Source organism: Nelusetta ayraudi, unplaced genomic scaffold, assembly GCF_046127955.1.
Source record: "Nelusetta ayraudi isolate G7.1 ecotype Tasmania unplaced genomic scaffold, CSIRO-AGI_Nayr_v1 ptg000042l, whole genome shotgun sequence".
NCBI lineage: Eukaryota > Metazoa > Chordata > Actinopteri > Tetraodontiformes > Monacanthidae > Nelusetta > Nelusetta ayraudi.
Window position 1 is genome coordinate 18,977,381 of NW_027466092.1, and position 13,324 is coordinate 18,990,704.

The window sequence follows — 13,324 nt, forward strand, 5'->3', positions numbered from 1 at the left end:
GGTAGTACTAGTAATCATTACTATGTAATGTATTGTATGTACAGTCATGCCCATCTGTTATCTTTGTTGGGTTTGAGTTTATAATTATTTTTTTTACCCTGTGCATCTTTTGTTTTGTTAGTAGTACTTGTCATTGCTCCAACACGAATAAACATGCTGCATTTGCAGAACGCAAGTATTTGCCTACTCCCATGTTGATGTGATTATTAATAAAATGGGAAAATATCAGTTTACAGTAGATTTAGAGCAGATAAAAAAAATATTCGATTAATTTGCGATTAATTGTGAGTTAACTATGGAAAACCATGCGATTAATCGGATTTTATATATATATATATATATATATATATATAAAAATGTACACATATGTGTGTGTGTGTGCCCTGTGATGAACTGGCTGGCGACTTGTCCAGGGTGTCACCCTGCCTTCGCCCTAAGACAGCTGGGATAGACTCCAACAGGCCCCCGTGACCCTGAATTGGAATAAGCGGGTATAGAAGATGAATGAATGAATGAATGAATATATGTGTGTGTATATATATATATGTGTATATATCAGTTTTTTCAAAAAAATATGAGACCCCCTTAGATCTTGGTTTGAGGCTTTCAGGGGGTCACATGGTTTAATAGGGGGTCTGACCCCTGCCGGACATCCATGTATTTCTCACACTGGTTGAAAGAGTGGGCCTTTCGTGGTTCAACTGCAATCGATGGCCTGTTACCTGTTAATCCCTCTGCTCATGTGATAATGGGATTACAATGGGTACAAAAAAATGATTGTTTCCGTTAACAGACTGCAGCGCAGCGCCCATGGCTCTGGATGTGTCGGTCGTCACTCCTTGTTGCGCGCTCGTCTTGTTTGGTTTGAGCCGAAAACGCGGCATCACGTCTGCAGCCGTACGTCCCTCACTCAGCGGTCTGACCTTGTAAACCCGCCTCTCTTTCTAATGGCTGCAATGGTTGTGCTCGCAGAGAAGGCGGTGGGATCGTAGCGCTCGGAGGCTCCCCAAGGTTTTTTTTTTGTTGTGCTGATGGGAAACCATCACCATGGGCCAATTTATTGGCTTTACCGGCTTTTATCTGCCAAATTGCCTCATGTTGTCTCGGAGGTAATGGCCGATCAGGGGTTTTCACTGGGCCTTGGGCCCCCTGATGGCGCTCTAATGAATTCAACCACAGTCTCCGTCTGTCCGTAATGTTACTGTGAAATGTACGCAGCAGCAGCAGCAGCATCGGTGGCTGAAGCCTCGTGTTCTGCGTATAAATTAGACTGTGGAACCAGTCAGGACCTTTTGACAGGGTGGAACCGCATTGTGTTACCTAGCAACTGTCTAATTAAAGTTTGCTGATCAATTGTTGTGGATCTTTATATTGCACATGTTTGTTCATTCAGTATTTTATTGATTATTCTGATATTATTTTCAAAATTCTGTAGTTTTATTTAAACACAGAGATAATAGATACTTCATATCTATGATCTGTGTCTGTTCTTTTAGGTATTCCAGAAAGTCAGTCAGTGGTATATTGATCTGCGGTGTGCACTTGGAACAGCTGGGGTGACAAACCAATGATGCATCTGCTGCTTGAAAAACAACAAGAGTCCTGATGAAGATTTCTCTGTTGGTTGAGGAGGCACGGCGGACTCAAGTCATGCAGCCAGTGTCAATGGTATGTTTCACTCTAGCACTTGAAACTAAGGATTTGCATCTTAAGATACCCAGAAACCCTGTCCATAACCCAGCCAACCCATCTTCACATTTAAGTGTTATGTTACACTTTTCTTACTTTCACATGTTTTCTAAAATGGAAAAACATATTAAAAAAAAGAATGTGTTAAGATTTGAATCAAGTAAATATTGGTCATAATAATAAATATGAGCCGCCAGCAATGAGTTTTAAGTTCCTTACGGACTTCAGTGTAACGGATAAACCAACCAGTGCAGCAGCTTTCTCTCCAGTTTAGCCTTTCCCCCTGAAGTTAATGAAGCAGCAGGTTATAAAGCTGCTCTTGAGAAACAACCAAGTCAACTACAATAAGTCAACTAAGTAAACCTCCTGCCATTTCATTTGACATTTAGGAGCATGTGTATTTAATACATCTTGGGTTATATGTCTCTTTAAGTGTGTGTATGTGTATGTGTGTGTGTGTGTGTGTGTGTGTGTGTGTGTGTGTGTTTAACGCTCTGCCTCTAGAAAACTATGCGCTTCATATTTCCATGGCTTTGTGTTATTTTCATAGCAGCCAATTGATTTCCATTTCTCAGTTTTTGTCAAGGCCATTGCACACAACCAGTACTTTCTCTTTCAGTGCCCAGCAACTATTGATAGAGCAAACATTGTTTTTCCTCAACATGTAATAATTTACTGTTTTTTCCCCCTCCACGCGTTTTCCTTTGTTCTCTGTTTCTTTGTTGTTTCCAGAGGTTCTCCTGTGTATGCGTTAGCAGCATTTTCTAAGAACAGCAGAAACTGCTTGTGTTTGGTTTAATTAAGCCTTGCAGCAATTTATTTGCCTTGAGGATTTAATATAATGGAATTAGTAGAGGTGCTTTTCTGTCCATGTCAATATGTTAATGCAGCAAATATAAACGTGGCAGCACTGTCAAATATTAATGGCACCTGACAATGTGTGTGTGTGTGTGTAAACATATACATACAGTATCTCTCTCTCTCTGTACACATGTATATACATATGTATATATATATATGTATATACATATATATATATATATATATATACATATACATATATATGTATATATATATGCATATAGACACATATAGCTGTTTTTTACATACGTCTTCTTCCCGGTTGCGGTTAATTCTAAATGTTCTTTGTGAGTGAGGAGTGAGTCCCATTCTGGATTTAACACTTCAGCCTTGCAGGTGATATAGTTCTGTTTTGTTCTTCTGTCTGTGATCATCATGCACCAGGGTGAGAGGAAGAACATCAGTATCAACCGCAGTGACGCCAGGAAGAGAGTCTGAGGGTCTTCATTGGGGACATAGCAAACATGGTTATGTCCGTGCTGTTTAGCTCATTCTAGATGTCAGTTTTCAATCACGTGGTTTCCATGAAACAGAAACTGGATTGTAATTTTGTGAGTTTGCTTTAAGAAAATTGGAGTTCATTTCTTGTCGAACTCCCTGGAGAACCATTTCAGCTCCAAACGTTGCTGCCTTAAGCAGGTAAAAAAAACACAAATCACACTAATAATGGTCGAAGGTGCAGAGAATTAAAAAAATAATGAGTTTTATGTCTGCGTCATTGAGTCCCACTGTGCCTACAAGGTTTATATCCTAAAAATAATCCCAGTGTTAACACGCTGACATTCACATTAGGAAACCATTTACTTTTGCATAATCGGAAAGTTAGGATGGCAGAGCTGGGGTTGGAGGAGGATTAATTTACTTAATTCTTTCAAGGAGAAAGAAGGAACTGACTAGTGAAATAGCGCTAGGCAATCATAGACATTACAATACCTTTACACCCCAGAGGTGTCCTAAGGAACACTTCCCAGTTTCTAGCAGTTACATAACAGATGGCATTGTGTGACACTGAGATGTAGCGTGCACTGTTATAGCGTGCATTGTTTGCCTTAGGTCTCTAAATCCCGGGAGAAATGCTTGGTAGCGGCAGTCAGTCACGGACCGACGTTGATCCGTCCTTGACTTGACACTGCAGAAACTAGCATGGAGACCACAAAGCAACAAAATAAGAAGCCTGTGTTGGCAGCAGCGTGCTACCATAGGGGACCTCATGATAACTCCATTGAAAAAACTGTTTTAGATTTATACACCTTTGATGATATTTATTATAACGGCCCTCCCTCTCCTGTGATATTGCCAAGATATCCATCCAACTGCCCTTTAAACGACAATCTGAAATGTCAGACAAATGTTTCTGTCCTCCCCTCCCCCTCAATGGAGGAACCTTTCTTCGGCCTCCTGTACCTGTAATCACATCCTTCTGGTGACGACGCACAATTGAATCGACTGGATCCAGAGCTCAATCCCCTGACCTCTGCTCTGTCTCTGTCGCAACAATTTGGACAAATACACACAAACACTAAAGCTCAGGCTGAGCTGTAGGGGAAGCAGCTAATAAATCTCCATCAAGTCACCTCAACAAACTCTGGCAATTCGGACCATCGTTAGTGACCCTGTTTTGCTTCCTGGGGAACATGGGCCATTAATCAATAGGGCTTTGGTTATGGATCAGAGGCCTTTCCTGACCCCATTAATCAATTATGATTAATTATTTATTTTCATCAGCAGCTGAACCCTGAGAAGATCTGATAAGAACTTGGCCAGTTCTGGAATGAACTCTTGGTTATCTCAACCAGAGAACTGAAATGGTGATCCCAGTCCTCTTTGAGTCGTTTACCCCGCTTTTGGGATGGATTCCTGCATGATCAAGTAGTTTCAGGTGAAAACAATACACACGTTTGTCTGAATCTTCTGAGTGTCCTCTGGTGTGCATCAGCAGTTTAGAAGAAGAAGAAGAAGAAGAAGAAGAAGAAGAAGAAGAAGAAGAAGAAGAAGAAAAAGAAGAAGAAGAAGCAAGCAGATCTCATTCTCTGGATGTTCTGGATTCAAATTGTCCAAAGCCTTCAACCTCAGACCCACTGCCCTCTAAAACACCCCCAGGCCTCCAGAAAACCCATCAGAGTTTGTGAATCTGAAACATTACAAAGGCTTAGAAGTGAGTGTTCTTCTTTGGCTGGAGAAGCTTAAACACAGCCAGGGGTCTCACTCAGCAGTTCAGCTGTTTGATATGCTTTGATGAAACTGTTTCTGATGCCTCTGGCTGGGAATCGTGAAAAGGAATCAGCTGTTGTCGTGGCAGCGCTGGGACTAAGAGCCAAAATTGAGCTTCCAATTCCAGGCCTGCAGGATGTGTGGAGGAGGGATGTTCTCCATCTCCTGATGTCTGCGCACAGCGAGAGGCCAGGCATCATTCCACTCATGTTCTCATTATCATCTTCAAAATACAGAGAGACAATAAGAGGTGGAAAAACAAAACTGGAAGCAGAGCTAATTTCTCCAGGGGAAAAGAGGAGAAGACGTTCTAATCCTGGGAAAATATCACTCTCTGGTAAATATTGAATCTGCACAAAGAGTGTCAGCATGAATCCTCAGAGGGAAGAAAATGACACTTGTAGAGTGTATTGACTGTGATTTAACCAAGGACATTTTTTAAACAGCTGTTACTGCGACCTGCAGCTGTGAGACCAACAAAATGCTGCCGAACACCAGAGCCATGCAGTAGGAGAGATAATCTACTTTACTTTCTGTGTTTGTAAAAGCTACACTTCCTCTTCCTGAATAATGGAGACCCCTGTGGAGACTTTGCCTGCTCTATTTATATTTATCATATTCACATGTGATACGAGGTGTATTCACTCCGACTCACTGTCTTAACTCTTTCTGGCGGCGTTTGGCTGTTTGCTGGAGACAGAAAGACTTTTCTTTCAGGTCTCACTGGGTCTGCCAGAGAGCTCAGTCACGCTATCGCTTGATTTGCGCCTCTTGGCGTGCACTTTGCATGGGACTCAGGTCTTGATGACTGACAGAGCAGCTGGGCAGCTTGTTATCTGGAAGAAGGCTGTGTGGAAAAAAACTAAAACAAAACTGGCATCCACTGAAAACGGGCAATACAAGTATAATTCTTAACAACACATTTTGTGAAAGAGGCATTACATGCAATGACTCTCTTCTCTGAATTTCTTTGATTTCACTGGTGCTAGCCCAATTTATTAAACGATAACCAACCTAGAACTGGTTCCTAAAGCTTCACCCAGGGGGCATCAGGGAAGATAGTGGAGAATCAGTGTGTCTTCCGGTTTGCATCATGGATATTTTCTAAAAAACTGGATTCTGGACTGACAATATAGTTGCGTGTTGATTCTTTTCCAGTGCCCACTTGAGGTACTGCAGCCAAACCCCATCAGGCCCAAAAAGCAATTTTCCCTCTAAAACGGCTGACAGGACCACTGTGACCTCAAACACAGTGCATAATAAATCTTTGCATTGTAGACATCTGCTCTTTTAATCTTTCAAAAAAATACATATATCAAGACAGTCATGGTTTCAGAGGTGTTAACGGGGCCCTTGATAACTCATCAATGAGATAATAAGTGGTGTAGTGGTGGAGAAGTGGGGATACTCTTAATTCATGGCCTTTTTTAAAGCAGCCCATTCAGCAAAGGATAAACACCCTGATGAGTGGAAGGGATCAGAGGGGATTGAGAAGTGGATATTCCCCAATATACCTCATACCCTGCACTACACCACTGGAGATAATCAATAGTGGTGCACATTATGGAGGGCCCAATGATTTAGAATTAACCACCACCTGGTCACGGAAGACCATGCGGAAAGTGACACTGCCAACAACGTACTTTACAAAAGATGCACAGCAATGCGGCCATTTAGCGACATAAACAAAGACACCATCCACAAAATCATTTCCATCGTCTGCTGCCTGAGTTTCTTCTGTCGGTGACATCATCACAGCCAAATGTGACACTGACAGTCACAACCCCGTACATCATCAATAGTATACAGTAATAGAATCAATTCCACAAGTCAGATGTGAGGGTGGAAAACAGCAGGTGAAGGTTACACCTGAAATGGCCACTCAAGATTAAATCACTTTATTGCTATATCTACACACACACACACACACACACACACACACACACACACACACACACACACACACACACGCACGCACAATGTGGTTGCTGCTTTGCGTCAGTCTCTGAAATGCTGTAGGTTATTTACCAGGACTGCCATTAATCTTAGGAGTGGCACTAGGAGAGAGCTGAATACATGAATTTCTATGCCTTAGAATCTGTGTGCATGCAATACCTGAACTGGAAAAATGCACACATGCGCGCACGTGGGCTCTCCCTCTCTCTCTCCCTCTCTCTCTCTCCATCTCTCTCTCTTGCCACCATCAACATATCTTGCTGCTGTCTTCTGTCGTTAGAAAAGTTAGAACGAAGTTGAAAATCTAAAAACTGTCAGTGTGGTTTTACAAACTAGCCAGTCAATTCTGAACTGTGGAATGTATTGATTTCCTGGTGTGACTCAGGCTAAAAGCACATGGGAGCCTAACAAGCTGTTAAGTGTTCTCATGTCTGTGTTTTAAATCTCCAGCGGCTGCTTAGGAGTGCTGTGTTGGCCCGAGAACAGTTGGGATGACAAGGTGTTTGATACAAGTTTTAGAGTGACCTAAACATGTTTTTTCCGCCGCGCCATCTGTGTTAAGCCTTATTCTCTTTCATTATTTTCCTCTTTGTTGCCTTTGTGTTCTCTGGCAACAGCCTGTGTCCCAGAATAATGTGTTTATTATGTTCCTCAGAGAGAATTTTTGGGTTGTTGAATGTACCCATCCCCACCCAAAAGTATATCCAGTGCACAGAAATGAATACCTCTTTTCAGCACACACGGCACAGTGAGCTGTAACACACACTATAACGCATGCAATAACTGAGCGCAGGTGGTCATTTGATTACCCAAACCAGAAACATTAAGTTCCCAGGCTCAAGAAAGAGGAACCACAGCGCGAAGTGACAGTCGTCTCCCCAGTCCAGGCTTTACAGTCCCCAGTTTACAGTAGAACTTATTTAACCAAAGGGAATACAGAGGAGAGAGTGATTGTGAAGAGAAACCTGCTTCCTCAAGGACTTCCTCTCACCTCCACCAGGGGACTTACATCAATACGGAGCAAAACTTGCCTTCTGAGTGAAGCAGCCATGGATGTACTATAAGAACTGGATACCAGACTGGCTATATATATGATGGCATAGCGATACTTTTCCAATGGCCACTTGAGGTACTGCAGCAATAAAAACACAAAACATTTTTTTTAATAGACCAAAATACATTAAAAAAAAACCCTGTAAAAACCCTGCCTCACGTGAGTTACAGAGGCATGATGGGAAGTGACATCGGCCTGCTCAATGCAGAAGCCCAAAACTTTTTTCGGTGTTGTCCGCTGGGTGGGCAACTGCATAGAAATGAACAGGCCGCCATATTGGATCATGTGGTGCTGGAGGCAGCGGCGTTGATTCTCTCGTGTCTCATACTTTCGGCTCACAGGCTTAGTGTTCCCTGTGTGGCCGCGGGAAGGAATGAATCCAGTTTATAGCGTTTATGTTGGCGTTTTTAATCAGACTTTATGGACATTTAGGAGCTCTGCTCGCCTCGTTAAGGACTGCTGGGATAACCGCTGTTTGATCTGTCGGAGCCGAACCCACCATCACAGCAGCTTCTGCCTAATGGGGGGACGTTTGACTGGCGGCAGGAAATGAATAGTTCCCCCAGGCAACCAATCCAGTTTAGTCTCTGGCTTCATGCACACCTCCAACTGCACAATCTGAATGGTATCCGTTCCAAACAGAGTTGGTGGCCGGAGGCACGCCCGCACCTCCTTCTCGTCCTGTCCACCGGGGTAGTGTCTGCCTCTGTGACCTGGTGGCTGACTCCGCCCCTCTCAACAGAACAACTGACACCGATATACAGAGTTGCGTTTGCTCCCCCTTGTTGACTTTGCTGAACGTGCTCGTCTGATGGTGTCGGATATTGTGCGCATGTGTTTCGTGTCTCGTGGTCAGCCGGGCTTCTGCTCTTGAATCCACTGAATATTCTGTCTCCCCTCCCCCTCTCATTGAAATTCCCCCTCCTCTTTCTCCTCCTCCTCCTCCTCCTCCTCCTCCACCACCTCCTCTTCTATCACTACACCCTCCGTCCTTCACCCCCACAACGCCCACCGTTATCTTCTTCAGAGAGTTTTTTTTTGCTCTTACTTTCTCTCTGCGTCTTTTCTGCTCTGCTCGGCTGGTTTCCTCCAAAGTCTTCTCCCTGTGAGTGTGCGGCTCCTCTCCCTACTGCTGGTCAGACACATCAGAATCAGTTTAATCAGAAAGTACAGACGCGTTAACATTAACAGACTGTATGTTAACTGACTTCCTGTTTGGAGAGCTACAACTCGTTTTCTCTGGGAATGCCAGCCCCGCCTCCCAGCTGACTTGGGATTGGATTTCTGGTTCAGATGAAATCAGCGGGGTTCCATCTGACTCATGTCTTCATTTCACACTTGATTAAGTTTGTTTGATTGAAGGTTAGAAACTCACAGGAGGCCTCTGTCAGTCACTGTGTACACAGTGAATATATGCGTGTTTTTTTATTTTTTAGATTGTACTGTTGCAGAGGCAAGGCTAATTTACATTAGTGTGTTGAAATTGAGTAAGCCAATTATTTTCCAGCAATTTTCACATTGATTATAGGATTCTGTCAGAAACATTTTTGGTTTGTGTTTTTTTTAGTTTATTCCTGTCCTTCTATGTAGGTCTGCCCCTTTCCTGTAGCAGTGGTTGTGCTGTGGCATGCAGGATGGAAGCCACACTTCTAAAACCGGTTCTGAGCTCAAAGCATACTGAGAATAGGAACCAAATGTGGACAGTAGAATATTTTAGGCACCTGGCGGATTTTAACACGCGGTGACACTGACTGTTGTTCTGTGCTGAACATAAAAAAATGAACCATGCATAAAACGCCACCCGGCAAATAACAGGATTAATGACACTGATGTGCTTGTGTGTCTGTGTCATGTTTCTGGCTGCAGTGGGTGGGATTATTGCCTGCATTTAATTGGTCCATCACTAACGTTGCAGCAGGAGCTGATAGGCAGCAGATGCTCCATCACTCTTCTCTCAGTTTTTCATCTTCTCTTCCTCTCCTGATTTGACGCCCATCTCCTCCTCCTCCCGATTCTGCTCGTTCTCTTAATTGTGAGTCTACATCCTGTTCTTCACCTTCTTCTCTGCTACTCATGTCCCGTCCTTGTCTCTTCTATCATTTGTCCATTTAATTAACCCACACTTTATCTCCCCATCACTCCCTCTCTCTAGTTTCTCCTCCCACACTCGTCCTCTGCAGACTTTTTGTGCTGAGATGAAACACACGTATCTGACTAGCTATCGAAGTGTATCTGCTAAAGGTCAATGCTGATCGCTAAACTGAAAATGTTGTTCATGTGTCACCTTTTCCACTGACCCTGAACCCCACCGTGCACCGTTTGGCTTAACGTTTGGTCCTTTTGTTCCTGTTAACAGCCAGGCCTTGCTGCCCCTTCACTTGGAGTAAATGTTACTACTTATTGGTGTACTTATAGGATCTGACAGCCAGGTCAGCACACAGCCAGACACACCATGCAGGCATCAGCTCAAAAGAACTCACCGAGCCAAACTTCCTAAGAACAGAAAGAGAAGCTACTGGACAGGAAGTGAGACGGTGGGCTTTCAACTCAACAAGAAGGGGAGCTAAGTGACGTTTGTCATGGTGTATGGTATATGGGAACTATAGGAGCTGCTAATCCTGCGGCAAGATTCTCCAGGGCTGGCACTGAGCCTGTGTGTGTGTGTGTGTGTGTGTGCGCGCGCTTGTGTGTGTGTGTGTGTGTGTGTGTGTCTTCCATTGCTTTTCTCCTTCATTCCTTCAGAGGTAAAGACCCACTGCGACTGTCGTTTCCGCTTCTGTTTTATTTGTCCCACCCCTCACACACACTCACACTCACACTCACACACACACACACACACACACACACACACACACACACTGGAGTCCTCAGATGCTGGAAGAATCAGTTTGTCCTACATTAGCCCACACTGACAGCGTCAGCATGTAATTCACGTGCAATGGTGATGTAATATTTAGCAACGAAGAACAGATAATGACCCATGAAACGATGTCAATCTTCTTTTACAACAGCGATTGATTTGCTGGTATTAACTAGTTAATATCAAGCACAGAATAATTGGCTGTTTAAGTGTTTGCAAGGCAGCCTGATGGTTGTTGGTGGCCAAAACTAGAAGTTTTGAAAATATTTACAAAAGATGATCCAACCTTCTGCCTCCATGAGCCAAGCTGACGTCCTGCTTCGCCCTCTGATATTTTCAGTCGTTGAGCAGATTACGGAGATGGATCCGGTCTTGGCGGGACTCGCAGTTAAATGCAGACATTTAGTGAGACGTGTCTGCATCAAGTGTTTGGCTGATTAGTCAGAGCGATGACATCTGATGGGAGGAACATCTAGAATCAGTAAATGTCACTGTTGCAGACACGAGGCATTCTGGGTAATGGAAAGGAGATGGTAAGACTGTGAGCATGACTTGTCATATGCTCATTGATCACTGTTATCTGTTCAGGACCCACAGTCTCATCCTTACTTTGAACAGAAGTCTTGAATCAGTGCCTTTACATGCACTCTGGAGCATTGCGTTACTCCGATGATGACCGGGGGGTTTAAAATGTGTTTTAACCGGATTGTAAATCGGCAAAAATAGTCTTCTCAAACTCAGATGATTTTTTTTTTTAACATAAGTTTATTGACATTTTGAATTGGTATACAGAGTATACATTAACGTATAAACACAAACTTCAACAACCCCACCCCTCTCGCATCCAACAGTTCTACAGAAAGAAATAAAAAGACAGGAAGGTATATAAATAGATCGACAGTATATAAGGAAATATGGAGATTGTAAGATTAAACACTCAATGTAGTAACAGGTGAAAGAAAAACATAAGAGGAATAGTAATAATAATAATAATTATAATTAAAGGGAATGTACAGGCAGCAAAGTGGCAGCCCCCGTGTATGCAGATCAAATGTCAAGTGGTGGTGAGATTCAAGAGTTTAAAGTGGACTGTAAATCAGTTTGAAGGTATTGCAAGAAAAGCCCCCAGATTTTATCGAATTCACAAAGTTTGTGTTTGATACTGTAAGTTAGCTTCTGTAAAGCCAGACATAATGATAACTCATTAAGCCAATGACTAATAGGGGGGCATGATGAATTCTTCCAGTACATGGCAATGTACTTCATGAATTATATGTGATTCATGAATTATATTTAAAGTTCTTCTGATATTATAGTATGCTTGGCAGTTTTTTAGGAATCAATTTTGGTCAGAATGTGTCAAAGAAGGGAGGCATTTCTCGAGCCTGAGTGCCAAAACCTTAGCAATTATTTTAGTATCAGAGTCCAATTAGGAAATAGGCCTATAAGATTCACAATTAGAAGGAGGTTTATCAGGTTTTAATATTAAGGTAATAAGTGCATTCCTCAGAGAGGGGGGCAAGGTACCATTCTGAAAAGATTCTTCATACATATTCTTCAGTGGATTTATATTTTTCTTTTTAAATAATTTATAAATATCGATAGGGAGCCCATCAGGACCTGCCGTTTCCCCTCCTTTCATGTGATTTATAGCCTCTGCAATTTCCTGACTTTGAATTGTACGCTCCATCCAGTATTTGTCTCTGTTAGATATAGTGGGGATAGGGAGCTGATTAAGGAAAGGCATTCGAGATTCCTCTAGTTCTGATTGGTATAAGGTCTTATAATATGTAGCAAAAGTATCATTTATCAACACAGGGTCAATGATTATGTCATCGTTTGGTGATTGGATTGTACTGATGGCTCTTTCTGTATCCAGCGTTTTTAATTGCCAACCTAAAAGTCTTCCGCTTTTCTCCCCTTGTTCGGCAGAAAGTGTATTATATCTGGCCCTGAGAGTAACCAATTTTTGTGTGTGAAGGTCTGTCTTGTCTATCTCCCTTTCCAATTGTTTGATTGACTTCTCTAAAGTAAGCATTTCTAAATAAGTTTTTTTGGTTATTGAGCTGGTGTAGCTAATTATTTGACCACAAATATAAGCCTTAAATGCCTCCCAACTCGTGGACGCTGAAGTCTCGCCCTTATTATTATCAAAGTAGTAGTCTATTTGTGTCTCCACCAATTTCAAAAAGCTGGGATCATTTAGCCATTTAGGATGGAGTCGCCATCGTCGAGCACCCCGTACAAGTTTTGGGTCATTATAAGTAAGAGATGCTGGACCATGGTCTGAAATTACAATGGAGTCATAAACACAGTCTGTTATTCTTGGAAAGAGCTTATTGGACACCAAGAAGTAGTCGATCTGCGAGTAGCCTTTGGATACATTTGCACAACACGAGTATTCTCTTTCATCAGGAAATAACCTTCTCCAGGGATCACACAGACTTAACTCTTTCATGAGATACTGAGGCGTTTTCCTGGTTTGTATATGAGCTGAGTCAGTGCCAGAAGAGCGATCAAGGTGTGGCGATATTGTGCAGTTAAAACCACCTCCAACAAGTAATTCCCCAGGTATCGATGCAAAGGAAGGAAAAGATTTAAAAATTTTTTTAGGGCAGTCCTCATTAGGTCCATATAGGTTTACCAGTGTTATATTTTCATTTCAAAGTGAGCCCTGCAGGACGAAATATCTA

General features: G+C 42.6%; 1 protein-coding gene across 1 annotated transcript in view; it reads left to right on the forward strand.

The window, feature by feature from the left end:
• Positions 1–13,324, forward strand: part of npy2rl (neuropeptide Y receptor Y2, like) — a 71,773-nt gene that overhangs the window by 16,434 nt on the left and 42,015 nt on the right. Inside the window, exon 5 of the mRNA XM_076035253.1 lies at positions 1,497–1,668. The gene's annotated coding sequence lies outside the window, so the exon portion shown is untranslated. The remainder of the gene's footprint in view (positions 1–1,496; positions 1,669–13,324) is intronic.